The sequence below is a fragment of the Python bivittatus genome, unplaced genomic scaffold, assembly GCF_059951505.1.
Source record: "Python bivittatus isolate LINGU-HERP-01145 unplaced genomic scaffold, Pbiv_v1 ctg000020_np1212, whole genome shotgun sequence".
NCBI lineage: Eukaryota > Metazoa > Chordata > Lepidosauria > Squamata > Pythonidae > Python > Python bivittatus.
In genome coordinates this window covers 65,864,709-65,872,787 of record NW_028277030.1, presented here as the reverse complement: position 1 = coordinate 65,872,787, position 8,079 = coordinate 65,864,709, and the positions used below count along the sequence as shown (strand labels likewise).

The window sequence follows — 8,079 nt, the reverse complement described above, 5'->3', positions numbered from 1 at the left end:
AAGGAAGGAAGGAAGGAAGGAAGGAAGGAAGGAAGGAAGGAAGGAAGGAAGGAAGGGAGGGAGGGAGGGAGGGAGGGAGGGAGGGAGGGAGGGTTTAATGCTGATAATTGATGTTATTTACATTGAAAAGTTAATACCTACAATATCAGCAAAATTATGTATCCATAATATGCAAAGAAATCAAAGGAAGAACACTTTATATTTCAAGTGCTTATGAAGAAACATGGATGATTAATTGAAATAAAAGTAATTATTATAAAAAAATATACAAGCATACATTTTCAAATAAATATGGCTAGGTAGAATGAATTACATAATATCCCAGAAATATTTTTTTTTATTGCAGAAAAATAGGGATTTTTATTGCATTTTTATTGCAGAAAAATAGGGATGTTTCAGTGGGTGAATGGGGTAAAACGCAGCTGCATGGTTTGGTAGACATTCATAAACTGAAATTTGCTGTCTAAACTGAGGCAAGTATCAAATTATAAGGCAGAACAAACATATATAATGAGCAACTGGGAAGAATCTTCTCTTTGCACAAGACTGTACTAGCTCATTCTTTCAGTTTTTCTACCCTTTTGCAGCCTCCCATACTCATCACATGCCATTATGGGAGGACACTTTTCTGGTACTGGTGTCTCTCTGTGTGTACATTCCAGAAGTCAGGAAAGCCATTTAGATGAGCTGAGTTATATTCATCTATCTCTGAAACTGCCGCAATATAAATAAATCCACACTTTTGCATTGCCAACACGATGTTCTCATGATGGAATTGAATAAAAGGTAATATGACCAGATCCTGTTCATAGAGATCATTCTTCTTCTCCTATAGGAGCCAGTTTTACATTACTGAGTTTTATTGTGCATTGATCATTGACCACAATGCATTTTTTTTTTCATCTTCTTCTTCTCCTATAGCAGTGTTTCTCAACCTTGGCAACTTTAAGATGCGTGGACTTCAACTCCCTTCAACTTCAGCCATGCTGGCTAGGGAATTCTGGGAGTTGAAGTCCATGCATCTTAAATTTGCCAAGGTTGAGAAACATTGACCAATAGGAAACCCATTATTTTCAAGGGAATTTGCACTATTGTAAAAAATAAAGATTGGTCTCAGGTGATATTTGCACTTCCACTAGAAGAATTAGTCAGAACCAGAACATCTTAATGCTAACAAAAATAGATTAAAAAGGCTTTTCTAGAACGGGATTATACACTATACCAAATGCTTGAGAGAGGGAGCCCTCCATTCACCTTTCACATTTTAAAGTGAACCTATCTAACTGACCCTTTTAGAATAGAGGAATGAATGAAGACAAATCTTCCAAAAAGGGACAGAGGAACTTAATCTCACTTTTTGATCAGATTGTTGCTGTCGTCGTCATCATCATCATCATCATCATCATCATCATCATCATCATCCTATAGATATAACATACCTTGATTTCATCCAAAGCATTTGAGAAAGTAACTCATAACTCAAAGTTAACTGGTTAACAAGCTAATTAAGCATGAGCTTGATGACATCCCAATTAAGTAGTTACATAACTGGCTCAGAAAGCATACTCAAAGTATACTCAATAGTTCATTATCAAAGTGGAGCAAGATATTGAGTGGGATGCCAAAAGATTCAGTCTTGGCCCTGTACTCTTTAATATTTTCATTAATGACTTAGATGAACACTGGTGGTGACCTAACATGGGGTATGATTACTAGAAGCCTAGAAGACTGAAATAATAGTTTTGATAGATTAGAGAAAGAGATTGAAAATGATAGCATAAAGTTTAATTGAGCCAAATGCAAAATTTTTCACTAATGAAATATAGTTATAATGCATGGGTATAGGATGGGGAATATTTGGCTTGGTAATAGTACTTAGCAACAAAGAATGAATACTGACACGTTTGATCGTTGGTGTTGGAGAAAACTCCTGAGAATACAACGGATAGCCAAGAAAACAAACTGATGAATCATCAGACAAATCAGCCCAGAGTTCTCACTCGAGGCAAAAATGACCAGGCTCAAATTATCATACTTCAGACATGTTATGCAAAGACCCAGCTCTCTGGAGAAGTTTGTAATACTGACAAAGTTGGAAGGCAAGCAAAGAGGATGAGCAGCAACAAGGTGGAGAGGCCCAATTACAGCAGTGTTGGGTGTACCATAAAAAGATCTGAAGGATCACATCCCCCTAGATAAAATCTATCTATATGGTTGCTAAGAGCCAACATCAACTTGATGGCACATAATTAGTTAATATTACTTATGAAAATGGAATATACTGTATGCAGAGAAGGGTGAAAGAATGAGCAGAGAACCAGAAACAAAGTCTTATGAAGTGAAATTGAAGGAGATGAGCAAGTTTAGCTTGGGGAAAACTTAGAAGGATATATCAGCACTCCTTAAATATCTGAAAGGATGTCTCACAGAAAAAGATTTGTTTTCCATTATTTGTTTTCCATTATTGGACAAAAAATAATGCACTTAAATTACAGGAAGACATTAAATATTAAAATAATATATTAATATATTAATATTCAATGTTAAAAAAAATCCTAAAAAAAAAGGGCAATTTAGTAGTAGTAGGAATGGGACCCATTCCTCAGAATGGTGGTGGGGTCCTCTTCACTGAATGTATTCAAGCAGAGCCCAGACAGCTAATTGTCATAGTTGTTTTTCTTTGAATTCCAGCTCTGAGCATAGGATTGGACAAAATGATCCTATTCCATTCTATGTTACTCTTGAAAGGATTATTCATCTTGATATTTTAAGTTGCTAGTTCAAAAAGAGATAGCTTTCTGTATTTTTCATCTTAAAACATGTTGATCTCAACAAAAAGCCAATGATATTGCTTGCTTACGAGTGTTAAATTGTTTTCAGAAAGTTGAAATGCTTTTTTTTTTTTTTGTCTTGTTTGATACATTAATGAGTAATACCTAGAAGTGTAAGAAATTCCAGCTATGTCAATATTTTGAAAACAAATTCCAGAAAGCATAGGATTCAGTAAAGGAAAATACAAATATTATTTATATATATTTAGAAACCAAAGAATTTAGAGGCTTTAGGCTTCATTTTCCGAAGCTGGAGACAGAATTGCAGTTTCAGAGGGAGGAAATTAATACTGGTTCCTTATTGTACCATACCACCAATCCTTGACCTATATTTCTGAGAACAGGAAAGTCAGGCCACAGAAAGATCCAAAATGTAACATTATATAATGTATATGAATATGAGTCTTTCTAACTCTTCCTTAGTCTTATAAGTCCAGTCTTATAAATGAACTTATTTCATGAAACTGAGCAAACTCCGGGAGGCAGTGAAGGACAGGAAGGCCTGGCGCGATATGGTTCATGGGGTCACAAAGAGTCAGACAAAACTTAACGACTGAATAACAACAACTTATAAATGATGTCATTTCTAAATTCCCCTTTGGCCCCATCTCAGTGCAACTTCAGAAGTGGCAGAGATCTGAGTGGAATATATACCTGTCTATGTGTCTGTCTATCCATCCATCTATCCATCCATCCATCCATCCATCCATCCATCCATCCATCCATCCATCCATCCATCCATCCATAAATGACCTTGGATAGTCTGTGTTGGTATTTTTCCAAAGCAGGTGAAACAGCTTCAACAATGAAGGCATTACTCTCTTATATCAATGTCCACAATATAAAGTGACATAAAGGCTCACTCTAAGAGCTGATTCATACAGGCATCTCTATTATTGTGTAATTTACTGCCAAATGCATGGACAGCCTCCACTAAACTGCTTTGCATTTGTAATGTCTCTGATGCTTGATTTGTGAGGCTCATTTTGCATATCATTCATTACTTCATGTTGCAGTCATTAAGTGATGAACAAGCACGTGTGTGATTTCTCCTTAACAGCTGGAGTCTGACAGGTAAAGAATTAGATAATGCTGCAGTCTTAAAATGGTTTCTTTGTTTTCTGCCTTGTTCTTTTCCCAACCTTGCAGGAAGAAAAATACCTTAATCATATCATTTTTCTTACCAGAACACTGTACAAATGCAAGAAGTTGCTCCTAGGCCCAGAAACATAATTCCATCATGGGCATCCTCAGGAAGGAGCAAGGGGGCACAAATAATGAAATGTGTGTTATGATACAATGCAAGAACATAAAGGGCAGGGCTTACATCATGATGTCACAGCACACACATACAGTCCTTTTGACAAAACCTTGGGTTGCTGCAGCCACCCCTTATCTCAACATCTCTGATGTAGGAAAAACTGTGCCCCTGTTGGTGGCCATCTATGATATGCTTAAAGACACTGAATACAGGAAAGACTGTTTACCTGCTCTCCATGTAATCTGTTCCATTTTCAGAGAGCTTGTGGCATCATCTGTAATGTGTACTCAAAATCTCCTAAATTGGATCCTTTGCTTTGGGGCCTATGGTCTTGAGCAACATGAAACACATTTTTAAAATTTTCTCTTATACAGGTAGTAGTGGATTTCTGTATGAGACGGGGTTGGTATAGATGACCTCCTAGGTACCTTCCAGCTACTGAAATATCTGAAGATAGTTATATTGCCTCTTTATAATTCCTTCTCTAAGCTAAACATGCCTAATTATTTCCCTCTTTCCTCACAAGACAATCCCTAAGCCTCTCACCATCTTTATCACTCTCTTCTGAGCAATAAAGTATTAGGAAAAGTACAGAAACTTTGCTGATGGGAGAATTTTGGAAATGTAATTAAATTGCACAGTTTACTTCTTCTTTAATTTGAAATGCTTCTTTCCCACGGGGCTGTACCAAAAACAAAATAGATCCAACAAAACTGAAATCTGCCTATCACTAACTTCATTGATCTAATAATGAAGAAAATACCAGAAGGAAACTTTGAAGATCAATTTAGAGATAAAGCTTTAAAGAAAAAAAAACTGAAAGCAATATTCTACGTCCAGTACGTTTGGTGGGTGTTATTGACATACCTTGAAAGTTATTTCCATCATAATTTGAATAGTGAAATTCTTGCTGTACCTTTTATTGGCCTTGGCAATAGCCAAGGGGAGAACCACCTTGTAGGATTCTAAGATGATTGTCATTGCTGAACAAGAGTGAGAAGGCCAATTAAGTCTAATTGTAACAGATGATGAGCTACCTGTTAATTCTAATGGACCCCTTCTGCCCATTAGGTAATAACCCCAAAGTGCTGATCTAATTGTGGTAAAAAATGTAGGTGAAACTTAAAGTGACCCAAGGTATGAAAGTGCAGTGCACTTTTCATTTTATGTTTATTAAAGCATTTACATTTACATAAACAATTACTTATGCAGCAGTATGTTAAAATTAATGGCTAGCATGACCAAATTCTTCCCAGTAGGATCAATTTCAAGCCACTTTGGTGTAGCAGTTAAAGCATCAGGCTAGAAACCAGGAGATCCTGAGTTCTTGTCCCGCCTAGGCACAAAGCCGGCTGGGTGACCTTGGGCCAGTCACTTTCTCACAGCCCTAGGAAGGAGGCAATGGCAAACTACTTCTAAAAAACCTTACCAAGAAAACTGCAGGGACTTGTCCAGGCAGTCTCCAAGAATCAGACACGATTGAATGGATTAAAAAAAAAAGCATTTACATTTACATAAACAATTACTTATGCAGCAATATGTTAAAATTAATGGCTAACATGACCTATTTCTTCCTGGTAGGATCAATTTCAAATCTATCTTTTCATTCAGTTATAGATCTCCAGGAGCTTTTCATACATAAAGGTAAATGTATATGTGTAAACACTTTACTTTGTATAATACTGTATAGTGAAAACAATGTCTGCTCACTTCCTGATTAATATCTCATTGAATAAGAATATGTACCAAAAAGTCAACTGGTGATTTTTTCTGTCTTGTTAACTATATTTCTCTTCTCAATAATCTCATGAGCTAATGCAATCTTGTTCTAGTTATTTTACAAAAGGGAACATGAAGCGCCAACAATCCAGAATTCATACAGACAACAATTTACTTAATATGGAAATAAACACCATTTACTAAGCCAAACAGACAACTGTTGCACAGAAACTCTGTCCAGTAAAAAAAAGACAGAACTTTAAAATAATGTTAACAATTAGATTAGCATAAAAACATCAGCATGTTTTAAAGAGTTACATTGTCCAATGTTGTCTTGTTTACTTTGAAGCAAAATGAGCTTCTTTATCAACAATTATCATTGATAAATGTGGAAAAATAACTTGACTCTGTAATACAGTATTTCTCCTTCTCCTTTTATGAAATCTACTTGGGTTTATATGGGTGTATATTGTCTGTGTATATAAATGATCATTTCAAATAAAATACATTCGAATTTAAGTCCGTCAATTATGTTTATTATCAATACAATAATTACTGAGTTTCAAAATGAACTTATTTCTAAAGATAGCAAAGTACCTACAGGACTGCCAGCTTTAGACAGAAACGATCTCTCCAGTGTGTGACTCCTGAACTGGGATGTTGAGGATCCTCCCCATGTTTTTCTGTATTTTCTGCATCTCTGTGCAATAGCTGCCCCTGGAGATTCAGATAGTCCCTCTCCAATGATTTTTAGGAAAGTGGTAAAAACAGATGTTTTGCTGCAGACCTTTTAATGTATAATCCTGAGTATGATTTCCTACATATAGATAGTCCTCAGGTTACACTGGTAATCGGGACTGGAATTTCCATTGCTAAGTGATGTGAACGTAATGTGTGATGTCACGTGATTGCATCGCTCAGTGATGGCAATCCTAGCAGTGCCCGTTGCCATTGTGATTGCCGGCAGTCCCTGTTGCTGTTGTTAACCGAATCCCATTGGTCATTAGACAAGGACCTAGCCCAATCCAAGCCTGGCTTGGTCCATCCCTAGTTTCACGGCTCCTGCTTGAGGAGCAAGTGGCTGGAGAGAGGGCACTGTACACATTCAGCTTGTCCACCAATTGCACCCTTTCCTAGGCCAGGAGGCTTTGACCACTGTCAACTTTTGGTTGGATTACTGAAATGTGCCATACATGGGACTGCCCTTGAAGATCACCTGGAAGTTACAACTGGTCTAGCATGCAGTTTTGGGTGCTTCACATTTTGTCTGTGTTACACCACTGCTGCATGAGCTACACTGGCTTTCAGTTGCTTTCCAGGTACAATTCAAGGTGCTGGTTATCTCCCTTAAAGTCCTAAATGGCATGGGGCCAGATTATTTGGGGGACTGCCTCTCCCTGAAAGTATCTACCTGGCTTATCAGGTTAGACAGGGTGGGTGTACTCCAGGTCCCTTCCTTCAATATTTCCATCTGGTGGGACCTTGGAGATGTGCCTTTTCTGTGACTGCCCCAATCCTTTGGAACAATCTCCACTTTGAGATTTGGAAGGCCCCACCCTGTCAGCCTTCTGGAAAGCTATAAAGACCTGACTCTTTGTCCAGGCATTGGGCTAGTATAGATGTGAGCCCAGCAAATGCAAGTGTAAATGTAGAGTTAGTGGGATGTTGTTCTGTGGTTGGGATATATGATGTTGTTTGGTTGGTTATATTTATTCTGTTTTTATTGAACATTATTGTGAGCCACCTAGGATTATTATGTATAAGATAGGTGGCCATATATGTTTCTTATTAAATAAACAAATGCACAACGCAGGTATGTACATAGATTTGTTTCTCTATCAGTTATTCTCCCAGCAATATAGCTATATCAACACTGGACAACTTTGTAGGTTTGGGTGTGTGTGTGAAAATCTTATGACCTCTCAGCAATAGTGCCATCCTTTTTTTTCCCCCTTTCTGAATTATAAAAATGCACGTGTGTGCTCGCATCTTTTGCTTGAGAAGATTCACTAGATTTAATTGCTATGAGCAACAATCATTTCACCACCAGCAACGTCCTGTTCACAAAGGTATCACTCCAAATTTGAACCCCTATCTGCCCTTCTACATTAGTAATAGGTGAAATTTCTAAAACTGAAGAGTGAATAGAGGATTATTTCTCTATACTGCAAAAAAGATACTCCCTGCACTTCCTGGCTTGTGTCTGATTCAAGAAGAGCAGTTCTATGGAAGAAAAGCAGGAATCTGGGGCAGCTAATGGTGCAAATA

General features: G+C 37.3%; 1 protein-coding gene across 3 annotated transcripts in view; it reads right to left on the bottom strand.

Annotated features, from left to right (window-relative positions):
• The window catches only part of NKAIN2 (sodium/potassium transporting ATPase interacting 2), a 585,360-nt gene that overhangs the window by 224,817 nt on the left and 352,464 nt on the right, over positions 1-8,079 (bottom strand). The gene's annotated exons all lie outside the window — the stretch shown is intronic.